At 40.5% G+C, this 13,580-nt stretch overlaps 1 protein-coding gene across 4 annotated transcripts in view; it reads left to right on the top strand.

The window, feature by feature from the left end:
* The window catches only part of BBS9 (Bardet-Biedl syndrome 9), a 271,501-nt gene that overhangs the window by 90,641 nt on the left and 167,280 nt on the right, over window positions 1–13,580 (top strand). The window lies entirely within an intron of this gene.

Raw genomic sequence — 13,580 nt, 5'->3', positions numbered from 1 at the left:
GACTCCGGGGGATGGTGGAGGACAGGAAGGCCTGGAGGAATGTTGTCCATGGGGTCGCGATGGGTCGGACACGACTTCGCGACTAACAACAACCACCTTGCTCATTGCCACTGATTTTTCTCTTGCCACTGAACATTCCAAGCATTATATCTTTTTCTAATAAGCTTGATCACATGATGTGGCCAAAATACATGAGTCTCAGCATTGTTATCTTGCTGATCAGGGAAACGTCTGCTTTAATATGCTTTAGTACCTGCTTGTTCGTCATCCCCACTGATCATGGAATGCGCAGGAGCCTCCGCCAGCATCACAGTTCAAATGAGTCAATTTTCCTTTTGTCTAACCTTTCCATTGTGCAACTTTCACAACTGTAGGTTGCAAAAGGAAAAATGATCCCTTGGATCAATCTGCACTTGGTCGCCAAGCTGATGATGTTGTTTTTCCACACACGATTCATGCTTGTCATTGCCATTCAACCTAGTGAAATTCGTCGCTTTATTTCTGGACTGCATTCACCACTGTGAGTAATCAGTGATCCTAGGAAAGTGAATTCCTCTACACATTCAATTTCCACATTATTGCAATAAGTAAATCCATATAATAAATGAGAAAATAGATTTTTTAAAAAATTAAAACTGGATTATAAAACTAAGATCAAAACCAGATTTGAAAAGATTTACAATATAACAGTTGATTTAAACAGCGACAGAAACTAAAGATTACAGCATATGTCTAGATCTGACAGCACACTGATATGCATCCGCCTTTTCCTTTTGCAGACTTTTTAGAAAACCCTTAAAAAAATAAAACTTTTAAAATAATCATTTTGTATCAGTAGTGTACTTCAGATACTTGGATGTCCCACTATATTCATTGAACTTTATTCCCAGATTATTATGTGGAGGATTACAGCCTAAAAGCCCTTTTGTCTTTATAGACTAGTAGACATTTGGATTTGGAGAAACTGAAGGTATACTTATCTCACACTTATCTGCAGAAAAGGCCCATTTTTCTCATCAGTGTGTATTTTTGAGAAAATATTCATAGGATTGCACTGAGGTTTGAGTTTGGAATAGTACTGGTTTGTCATACCTCTTCCTTTAAACAAGTCTCTTAAATGCTTTATCTAAAGCAAACCTATTGTTGCCTTACCTTGCGTATATATGAACTTGCTTGTTTGCACAGAGGTATTTTTTTGAGCGAACTACTTGCAGTTGCGTTTGCCTCAGATTTTCAGAGTGGTCAGAAACTCTATAGATCAAATTATGACATCTTTCTATTTTAATGCATAGTCATATTTCTGTATCAATATTTATTTTTTGGAAATTGATTGTGCATTAGTTTTTTAAGGTTTAAGCAGTCTCGTTTAAATAGGTCTATGTGTAATCAAGTCAAGGTAATCAAATATGTATTTAAGGTGACTCAGTCCTATCCAGTTGAATTAAGATTCCTGCCTTTAGCAGATGTACCTGAAAGCATGCCCCTTTCAAATTAATTGAATTTAGGAGTAAAGATCACCATGGAAGTGACTTGAAGTCTTATTGTCCAGTTTAACTAAATACTTAAAGGCTGAAACTTGTGTGTGCCAATTTAGGCTATTCGGAAATGTTTAAATGTTTTGAAATTCTTTGGGTATTTCTGTAGAAGAATAAGAAGAAAATAGAATCCACCTCTGGGGAAAAATAGTAGCAATAGCAGAGATCCAGAAACCAACAAGACTAGTTCCCCAAGTTCAAGGGAAACCTCTTTGGGGTTATATTTCTCAAAACATTACCTCTACTATACACATAGTAAGCACTCTTGAAAACTATGGTGACTTGAAAGCAATTCTGCTATTCAAAACAGGAAGGTGTGGAGATCAAGAATTCCATAGGAATCTTTTGTCATGAACTGTTTAACTTTCTGAAATACTGCTATATCTGCAAGACTAGGAAAATATAAGAAGTAAGCTAGAATCCTAAAAAAATCTCAGTTTGGTCAGACATGAGGAGATCAGTAACCAAGAAAGTATAAGGTTGACCAAGTTCTTAGGGAATTTTACACACACACCTAAGCAAAAACCATGTGCTTGCAAATGTAAAATTTTAATAAATACCTATTAAATGCATAACCTTGAAGTAAGGAACTATTTTTTCTTGGATTGCGCCTGCATTTATTCTTTTTACAAGGGGCTCTCTTAATTCTTTAACATGCTGGCATCTGCTGTGCTGCAGATAACTTTATATGAGCAGTTCAAGAATTTGGTCAGCCTGAAAAGTATATGTACAAACTAAGTTATAAATAGCAAGTGCATTTTGACTGGCTTAATTTTTTTATAAAGTAAATTGTCTGCTTTTCGCCTATGCCAATAGCTCTTTGATCTTTACAGTCCTGACCATGTTCTCCTGCATTATCCTTGAGAAGCAGGTAAAAATCATTTTTCAAACTTAGTTTCCTTTAAATGTTTCTGTGCCTTGAAAACCAGTTAAAGCAAAGGAAATAAACAAAGTAACCAGTGAAATTCCTCATGTATGGATTGATGGACTCTATGTTTTGGGTTTTCAAGCAACAACAAGCAGCTAATGTAGAGTCATGTGTAACCTAGCTTCCATATTCTAATTAAACTGCCTTATGATTGAAAAGGAGAAGTAAAGGCATGGGTCAAAGATTGGATGCCAGTGTTGCTCTTGTGAAACTGTGCAGAAATAGCAGGCTGTAGATGTGCATGTATAAAGGATAAGAATAGAATTTAAGGCTAATTATGGGAACAGCAATAATATAGTTAATTTGGAGTACATTACATTGTACCTGTCTTCTCCAACCTGCTGCCCTCCAAATATTTTAGACTTAAGATCTCTTCAGCCCTAGCTAATATGACCAGTGGTCAATAATGGTGGGAAATATAGCAAAAAAGATTTGTAGGATTGCAGGATGGGGAACACATTATTACATATTTTCCTCAGGAATAACAGAAGAGAAAAGCAGTTCCTACATTCACAAGCAACTCTTAAGTTTTATATTTGTGGACCATGTTGCTCTTTACTGATGCTTTACTGGATGCAATTGAGTTCTGTTACATGTCTATAGTAAAGTATACCTGGGGGCAGTGAGAGCAGCAAAGAAATGCTATCTCCCTGCCTCTGTTCAGTCTTCTTTTTGCTGCCCATTGGAGCTCTTATGGTTTTCTGAGGCCTATTACCTGCTGGCTTTAAGGACATCCTAGAACCATCTGAGCCCCTCTGCAATATATTCACTGGGCACTTTCAGAATAAAACCACTTGCATCTGCAGAGACTTAAATTTCAACGTTCTAGCAGTTGAATCAGGTGAGATACCCAGAGCACAGCCTGTTCAAGTTTTCTTGAATGAGTTCCAGTTACTACAGCCAGGAGATGTTAGTGCATGCCCATCTGAATTGAATCCTTGCCTCCCTTGGCTCATAAATACTAGCAAGGAGAAAATAGCTGGCTGGGGGCATCAGTGCCTCTTTACAAGAGGGAGTGGACCCATGAAACCTGAAACAGGCCATGATGAGGCCAATCCTGAAGAAACCCTCTTTGGACAGAAGATTTCAGCAATTTTAGCCTAATGGCAAATATCCCCTTCCTGAGGAGGAGCAGGTAGTATCCAACCAGCTCCATACACTCTTAGATAAGAGTGATTATCTAGATCCATTTCTGTTAGTGTTTATTCCAGGTTTTGGCATGAAACCAGGTTTGGTTGCTCTGCTTGATGACTTACATTAGGTGAGAGACAGGGGAGTGTGACTCTGTTGAGTTCTGGATCTCTTGGAAGTTTTCAAAACCTTGGTATTCTCCTGGGGTGTCTGACTTAGTTGTGAGTGGAGATGAGTGGTGAATGCATTGTAGCTGTTCTGTGCCTGCTTGTATGGATGCTGCCAGTACTGGTGTTTGGGGGATCCTGCTCAGATGCTTGGACTCTCCCCCACCCCCCTCAGAGGGTCAGTCTTGTCCCCCATGCTTTTTAACACATGACATTGTTGGATGGGGTTTTCTGGAGCTTTAGTGTATTATCAACAGTACACTGGGAGATATAATTCTAGTTCTTTTAATTTATTTATTTATTTATTTAAAACATTTGTATGCCATCCTTCAGTATTGTGTCTCGGGACAGCTTTTAAAAGCAGAAACCATAAGAACAATCAGTAAAACAATGCAATACAATAACATTATGAAAGCCAATACAAATAAATCCAACCAAAACAAAACAACTATAGATTACTATTGTTGTTATTATTGCATTGCATTTGTTTTTCCTCTTATGAGTAACCCAAGATGGATTACATAACTCCATTTAATCCTCACAACCCAACACCAACCCTGTGAGGAAGGTTCTGCTGAGAATCTGTTCCAAAGTCAGTTGGTGAGCTTCATGGCCAAGTCTCAGGTCCTCAGCCCAGCACTTTAACCACCACACCAGCACTCAGGTGTGCTAAACCAGTGCCTAGTGTGACAACGGACTAGAAAAGACCTAACAAAGTGAAGCTCAATCCAAGGAAGATGGAGATACTTTTAGTGGGTGGTTCCTATGATTATATGGAAGGTTTTTAACCTATTCTGGATGGAATTGCACTCCTATTGAAGGAGCAGGTTCATAGCCTGTTGAGCTATCTTTGTTATTTGAGGCCCAAGTGGCTTGAGAAGCATGGAGTGCCTTCTACCAGCTTTTCTTGCTTTAAATAATATATTGGAGCATTATGCTAGTTATTAAACAGGTCTTGTAATTTAATTTATGTTAGCTATTGTAGCTTTTATAATTAACTTTTATATCTTGCAGTGAAGCTTTTTTATTTTTTAATGTCATCTGTATTACAATATTTCTATTGTATTTTATTTGCTGTGATAACCAGCCTAATGAGCTTCAGATACTGGGCTGAATATAAACACAACAAACAAACATATCATGTTTCATTATGCCACAGTATTCATATAAATGATTTCTTGAAAGTCAGGTTTCAAGTTTAATCATCTTCCTTTATAATCTGTAGACACTGGGGATATGGGAGGAGAAGGAAAAAGTATTTTAGTTATTTTTAGATTTATTCATGCTTCATGTTGCTGACACATTGGACAAATAGAAACATAGAAACAGAGCAAGTCAGAAGAGGCCTCCCGGGTCATCTAGTCTGACCCCCGGCTCTAACCATCTCTGTTCATGACATGCCTACCATGTGCATGTCTAGCCTATCCTTGAACACCCTCACTGATGGGGCTTCAACCACCTCCCGTGGAAGCCCATTCCATACCCTCGGGGTCCTAACTGTCAGGAAGTACTTCCTGGCATCCAAATTGAACCTTGGTTCCCTGAGCTTTGCTCGGTTGGAGCATATACTGCCCTCCTCTGCAAGGGAGAACAGGTCTCTACCCACCTCTGTGTGACACCCCCTCACATACCTATATGCCAACAGATCCCCTCAGAGTCTTCTCCAGGCTAAGAAGACCCAGTTCCCTCAGTCTCGCCTCATATGGCTTTCCCTGCAATCTGGTCACCATCCTTGTGGTCCTACACTGCACTGATTCTAACCTGGCTATATCCTTCCTATAATGAGGGGCCTGGAACTGAACACAATACTCCAGTTACAGGCACGCCAGAGTGGTAGTAATACCTCTCTCAATCTAGAAGAGTCATATAGAGTGGTAGTAATACCTTTCTCGATCTCTCAAAACTCATCACTTTCTCAACCAGGATATCATGGGGTACTTTGTCAAAGGCCTTGCTGAAATCCAGGTAAATAGAGCATTTCTGAACTGGCACTGAACAGTAGTGCATTGAATGACAGATGTCTTCATGACATGGCATAGGCAGTTACATACCAATCCTGCTCACTAATTGTTTCCATGTCCTTCCATAGCTGTTGGGATGGGCACTGAATCTGGAAACTCAGGGTTCAAATGTTGGTGTGTTTATGTGTGCTCCAGTTTGGAACTCTTGGTAAAATCCTTGGGTTCTAAAACAGGACCAAAAGTGTTTGAAAGAATGTTGGTCTTGGCAGAAGAGTCTAGGCCCCATTATATTTCAAAGTACCACATTGGAAAATGTCAGATTTCAAGCTTATGATTGCCCTTCTGGTAGAACCTTTTCAAAATGTTTGCTCCCACTGCTTATATGAGTCTGTGGAGTTAGGAGGAATGGGTTTGGTGATGCATGGCTAGCTTAGAAACCCTGTTTGTGCACCTGGAGACCACGTTGTGTGCTCAGTGCCATCACTGGGAATGCAAAGGAGCCCAGAGACCTCCACTTGACCTTAATTAATCTTTCCTAAGAAGCTGTAACACCCATGATGACAAGCCGCACCAGACGCACTGGATATGGTGTGAGTATCTGAGGCCTTGGGGAGCTCAGTTCCCTCTCCTGATGCAAACCAGATCTCTTCTACCTCCCCTACCTCAATCAGTGCTGTGAAATAATATATCTCTTGAACAAAGGGCATTACTTGAGGTTTGATTAGTAAAATTTACCAGATGCTGCTAAATTTACAACATAGAATTATTTTAAGGAAAAATGGCAAAGATGTGCAGACCAGCCAACTTTATAATGTCAGTAGGATTGGTCATGAAAAATGTGCTATCCAAGTTGGTTTGAGTAGAATTAAAATACGAAAATGGTAATACAATTTCACTGTAATCTTACACTCTAAAGATTATTTTCAGTCCATAAAACAAGCTGTTGTAAATACAAGAAGTATCTGTTTTATTGGGTAAGTTTTCCCATCATTTGTGGGCAGAATTTTGGAAAAATATGACTCAAAGTAATTATTTGCTATTTTATTAATAGAACCTGTAGTCATCCCACTTTGCTAATTAGAGAACTCCATACTTGAGACAGATTTATAGTATTAATTTTTTGACCATAGTCAAGGACACACAACTTAGAACTCAGGTTCTAAGTTAACTCAGGTTCTATTGGAGTACAGATATATGAGCAATTCTCTTGCAGACCCTTCATGCTATCTAGCTGTTTTCCTTAAGATAATGAAGTCTTAATACAAGGCTAACTAATCTCCCTGGAAGAAAAAAGGCTGAGTGGAGAGCTGAAATAGTGGGAAGCTTTAGGTTTTCTTAATTCTTCTACCCCAAGATATCTTATTGGTTCCCCAACACTGCACCCTTCACCCATCCATTCTATCGTAGTAGAGACAATGCTTCCCTTCCAAACATGGGCCAAGCCTATTAACTTCCACTAAATGTAAGTGAGGTAAAAGACAAAAATTTTCTGTAGTAAAAATAAATGCAATAAAAAATTGAAAACAAACTCTGGAAATAAGGTGTGAATGTCCACAAGGGGGCAGTAATGGTTTAAAAACTCAGTAGAAGAAAATACGCCTCTAGGGCGGAGTAGAGATTTAAGAAATCCATCAACTAGATTAACACACTAAGTGGTTAAATAGCTAGGTAATTGATCAATCTGCTCTTACTAGGTAGAGGCAAAGGACAGAACACTGGGCTAATACATTCCCTTATCCTGGAAAAGTCCCTCTCCCTTAGTGTGCCCACATTAAACTCAGTGGTAGGACTCAAAAACCAAGCCTAACTATCAGTGGAACAAAGCCACACTATGCCCAGAACCCTAAGAGAAGCTTTTGTTAGGTATCACCAGTTTTGGCGACCTCTAGTAGCAGCTTCTTGAAGCTAAATAGCTGCCCACAAAGGTCAGGGTCTGAGGCCTGGGCTGCAGGAGTCTTGGCAGAGGCACCAGGGCCTAAGGCAGGGCTTTTAAGCGTGTCTGGAGGCTGGTAGTTGAGTTGTAGGCAGGGTCATAGTCAAGACACAGGAACTAGGAGCATATATTAGAGCAAGTCAAGAACATGGTCATGGTTAAGCCAAAGGTCTGGAACAGGGAAAACAGAATACAGCAGGTAGAATGGTCATGGTGAGGACAGGGCAGAACAGATGCTTGAGGCAGGGTAAACCAGGCATCATTCAGGGGTGACAGAAAGTCTGAGACAACAAAGCAGGACACAGTGCAGGCAAGGCAGGGACTGGATCAAGCAAGGGTCAGATAAGATGTTGGAACTGGATTGTACTACAGCTGTCAGGAAGACCCGTATTGTTAAGGCAGTCACTTGAAGGAAAAAGCTTGCTGTTATGCAGTGCTTCCCAGATCTCCCAGCTGGTGCTCATCAGGCAGCTGAGAACTCCAGTAGGCCCTGGGCTTAATCCTGTAATTACTACAGTACCCTCCTACTTGCATAAAATGCAGGTGTTCACTGAGTCAGTTATCTTTTAGTGGGCAATTTTAAACAAAATGGAAGGAGGATTTACCTTCGCAGAAATCTCACCTCTGCTATAGCAACTGTCAGGCAACTTCTTTGGACTAAATAAATGAATTCCATCTATTAAAGGTTAAGATTGATTGATGGATGCCAGAAAGCAGGCTTACTCCAAATGCAGGATGGGCCTGCTGGCCCACATTATCAGCAGTCTAACCCTTCACCTATTACATGAAGTTGCTAACTGAATTAGTTCTAAATAAAGAATCTTATTTAATCATTGTGTTGTACAAATGGGCCTCCATATTCTACATAATCTTTTTAAAAATCAAAACATAGGAGCAGGTTTTGTATGGTTACAGATTTGTCCCAGTTGTCATATGCAGGAAGGGGATAATGTTTTATACAAAATTGTAAACATCTCTGGCGCTCAGTTTACTTGAGTTTGTAGCACAAGTGTATAAATTCACAGAATGATTTTGAATAGGAAATTGAAGACGTGCTGAACTGAATTGTAAGTTTCTTTTATGTGCTAGCAATATTTTACTATATTCATATATTAAGGCCCTCAGTAAAAAATGTAATTTAAAATGAACTTGCTCTATGGTTTCTGTATGTCATACATAGGAGCCCTTATTTAAGACAAATTGGAAACTTGAGGAATATTTCAGCTACTCCTGGGTTTGTGCTATCTTTCAGTTCTCTTTGATTGCTATTGTGGTAGCTTCATGGGGAACTTACCTTCATTTGCTAGTTCTTAATACACTGCAAAAATTTTCTTTTTCTTCTCTCGCCTATTTCCTTGTCTTTCTGTTCTGTTTTTTCCCCTTTCTCTCACTGTTTTGGATTTAATTGGTTTCTTTTGTGTTGTGATCGCAATGATTGCTGACAGGCATATGGTCATGAGGGCCCAATTTCAGAAGTGTGTATTTATGGCAGTAAATTGTCTCCTACTGGTGTCTTTTCTGCCTGGAAGAGGAGCACAAATGGAGGCCTACACTCTTGGTCAAGGTCTTACAAAGCAGGTAAGGCATAATTGCTTTGACAGCTTCAGGCTGTTCTATGGAGGGAAGGCCTTGAAGTAATGTCATTGTCAGTTGACAAGCTTGTGATGGTACAGATGGTCAAGGACACTTCCCCCTTAGGATACATAAAGACCTTTTTCCTGCTTGTCTTCATTCTTTGGGCTTTTAGAGATTGCTCAAGCCCTGAATTCAGACTTCACTGACTCACTTACACCTTGGCAGTCATTGTTCCTTACCGTAGCAAAGAAACAATCAAATGGGCCATAGCCCAATAATCTTTTTTGGAGCTGAAGAAAAACAGAAAAAACAGCTATTGACAGGCTGCTGTGGACCCAACAATGCAATTGTCCATCTCAATACTAATTAGACCATCAACTGAACCAACTCTTCCATTAATATTCAATTAGCCAGTACCACTTAAAGTTTAGATTACAGAGCTGGCTTCTGTGGCCAGCCCTGTGCAAGATTTTATACCAGTCACATCACCATCAGAAGGCATCATTGAATAGTTTTTCACAGTCCAAGTACCAGCTTGGAAGCCAACTGATTGCTAGGGCAGATCTCCCTGTTGCTAGGGTCATCCACCTCCCAATCAAAAAGGATCTCTGGATTCCATGCTCTTGGACTTCTGAGTTTCAAGTCAGAAATAGCATGCCTCTAGTTTACACTAGAGTTCCAGATGAAGATCCCAAATGCCACTTTCAGATTGAGATAGGCATTTGAGCTGGTACCTCCATGGCAATGCATTGAGAAGAGATGCACTCACGAATGGAGGGCAGAGACTGGACATTTATATAACTGTCCTTGTTATCCCAAACTGGTATCTCCTAATTGGTACCAACATGCACTGTCGGCTGTAACTTCTCAGCCTCCAGCAAACCAGGCGACATTCCTGGCTTCTCATATTGTTCTTCTGCCATGGTTGCTACAACTCCTCTCCCCACCCCAGTACCTTCAATGTAACTCTTAATAGTGACTTCAGTCACATTGGCAGTTTGTCCACACTGCTCCACGGGAAGCAGAAGTTGTGCTATCATCCATCCAGCTGCCCAAATGCTACTCTTGGGCTTGTGCTCAGCTATTGCTTGGACTACTTCATTGCTAGAGGTGCCTCAGGTGTCTATATAAACTACCAATTTACACTCTGCTTCCAGGAGTGCTTCCAGAGTCAGGGATAGATGATTACTACTTAGATTCAACATTCTGTTCTTCCCTGGTGCTATCTATGAAATCACCAAATGCAGCAGTGAGCAATCTGGATCCAGCTTCTTTGTAAGATGTGACTGTTTTTCAGGGTAGGTGCTCTGTAGAGTACAGTACTTTGGCCTGGAAGAATGGCAACCAGTTGCAGGGATGAAAGACCCTATCTTTGGCGTGGTGCACTTAGTGTCAATTCCTGTTACAACCCTAGTATCACTGACCTTGCTGCAAGCTGTCCAGCAGTCCTGGAAAGCTCCTTTCTCTATGGCTTCAATGATGAAAATGTATGCTTGTATGACTTGTATGCCACCCTATTAGCCATTGGCTCTCTGGGTGACTCACAACATATTTAACAGCATTTTAACAACAATTAAAATAGTACAATTCATTCATTTTCAATATGCAGAAATAAAAAATAAAGAAAAATAAAGCAATTGCAGAATATATATTGGGTGCAAGAGAAAGGAGCTAGTTTTCTGTTCATGCACCTGGCTCCTAATTTTCCTGTACTGGAACTTCCACAGGAGAATTCATGAAAAGTTTACTGTTCTTTTGTGGATAAAGAAAGCAGACAGCTGAATGACAGAGATCTCCAGGTTAAGCCTTCCATGGTGCTGGATTTGTGCATCTGCAATTAGGAGCTGGAAATACTGTGCTATCAACTCTTGTGGGGAAAAAAAAGTGGAAGCGGTCTATGATCACCTCCTGGAGGAGAAGGAAAACTTGCTGGGGGGGGGGGATGGTTTCCGAAGTGCAAATAAACATTTGCAGACATTAGGTGGGCTGAGGATCCATGGTAATTGTTGGATCCTTTTGGATTTGTTTGACTCAAAAACAGAGAAGGCTATGGACTCCTTGCAGAAAGTGAAAATACTGTTGGCATATGGGAAAAGGAACACAGTTAGAGTAGTGGGTGTCATCCATTGTCCTTACAGTAAGCCTGGTACCTGGATGGTCAATTATTTTATCAGCATTACTACCAAAGTATCAGTATTCCCCTTCTAGCTTTTGTAGCACATGCCATCTTTGACTACCCCCCACTTCTTGTGCTACCTTTGGAACTTGCCTGGAGCCTTTTCTATCAGCTTGGGCATTTATCATGTTGGACCTTTCCAAGGGTTACAGGATAGAATTCAGCAATGTTCCACCTGTTGGCTTTATCAAAAATTATGGCACTTTTGTTGTCAGTGCAGGCAGAAGTATAGACACCCTTAATGAAGCATTTGGGTTTGTTGGGTCTCAACATTTCAACATCATGATGATTTCAATATTTATTATTTCATTATTCCTGTGTATCAGGGAGATTAATGCTTCTGTCTCCCACAAGTAATTCCAAAAGGTCATGTTGATATCTGTTCCGCTGCTCTTATGGAAAGAGAATTGATCGACATCCATTGATCTAGAAGTAAGCATCTCCCAATTGCCATTGGTCAGAAACACCAATGCTTCCTCCATTTTGCTACTGGGCCTGATGTCTACCAGTTTCAAGTGTTGTCTTTTGGGCTTCCTACTATACCAAGGGCATTCAAGTGTATGGCTTCAATGGGAACTTGGCTTTATGTCTTAAGGTATGTCATTGTACCCCTGCATTGATGGCAGGCTGGTGGTAGCTTCTACAAGGAAGGGAATCATGGACACTTCTTGATTATGGACACTCCTTTTGTGAGATGTAGAGAAAATTTCACTTGAAGCCAACACAGAAAATCTAACCAATAAAGATGGTTTCAAATTCTACAGTGGGCCAAAGATTCCTTCCTCTGGAACACTAACATGCAGGAAAGTTATCCACTCAGAAGTTTACTTGCACTATATTGATCCAGGCAGTTACTGAAACTGATGGTAGCTACTACCATACCCATGCCTTTCCACACTGAGGATGAGAGTGTTCCAGATTTGTTTATCTAGTTGTTCAGCCACCACTGGAATGTCCATGGTAGCTGTTAATTTGTACAATGTGAAGTGATGAATACATTGGTATGGTAGATGCACCAACTAGGTGCAAGACTAGTTGGTGCATCTAGGCTTTTCCAGCCTTCCCTAACTGGAATCTTTAGCACAGGTTTGTCTCAGTTGGGGTGGGAAGCTCACTGTGGCCTTTTGGGGATGCAAAAGGTGTCGACCAAAATGGACCTCATGCATCACATCAATTTATTTGAGTTATTGACAGTCAAGAAGGCCCTAGAGGCTTTCAAGACCAATCTCAAGAGGTCACTTTGTGTCAGGCTCAGTCTCCTGACACCTCTGGCAAGTTGACACAAATCACTTTATAAAACGGACCATTTACTGCAGAAGATCAAGTTACACAGAACAGCATTCTAGAGTTTCTGGCCAAGCTACAGCACTCATACTCTGAAATAAAACAAATAGCTTCTATGACAGCTGTCAGCAAATTATTTGGTTCAAGAAACTTTCAGGGCAGGGTTTTTTGCATCCACTCTCTAAGCAGTTTATTCCAGTTGTACAGAATCTCGCCGGTCATTCTGTAGGCATTGAACACCAAGCCATTCAAACACCATACAACCACAGATTTCTTTCTCATACTTTCAGACATTGCCTTCCTGGTGGCTATTTCATCAGCTCACCCATTCAGTGAATTGTGTGAGTTGCATCTAGGCTGACTTTATATGACTTTGCATCTCAACAAGATGGTGCTCAGTCCCAGAACCATGTACTTTGCAAGATGGTGTCTGAATTCCATTTGAATCGGTATCATTCTACAAACGTTCTTTCCATTTAATTCTGCTCTGTTTGACATCTTTATACCTCGAGCGTCTGAAGGACATTGGCTTTCTACAAAACAGGCACTGAGCCTTGCATCACTCCTCTCACTTTTTTGTTTTCTGTTTTATGGTGTCAAGGACTACCAGTGACATTGCAGAGATTGTAGTTCACACTATTAAGTTCTTGTTTGAACTTGCTGACCTAAATGTTGCTGGTCAAATCTATGTTTGCTTGACTTATGCCATGGCTATATTAGAGGTGCTTGGTCAGGGAGCTCTGCAGAGCAGACCCTAAGTCCAGACCTTCATCAGCCATTACAGACTTGATGTGCAAGACAATCTTACATCAGGACACCAGCCCACCACCAGTAAGTTAGCTTGCCTACATGTATGATGTACAGAGAGCATGAAGAAGAAAGGCAGGTTG

The sequence above is a fragment of the Varanus komodoensis genome, unplaced genomic scaffold (assembly GCF_004798865.1).
Source record: "Varanus komodoensis strain SLA01 unplaced genomic scaffold, ASM479886v1 scaffold10, whole genome shotgun sequence".
NCBI lineage: Eukaryota > Metazoa > Chordata > Lepidosauria > Squamata > Varanidae > Varanus > Varanus komodoensis.
Note: the sequence above shows the minus strand (reverse complement) of the source record. Positions and strands in the feature narration are given on the sequence as shown.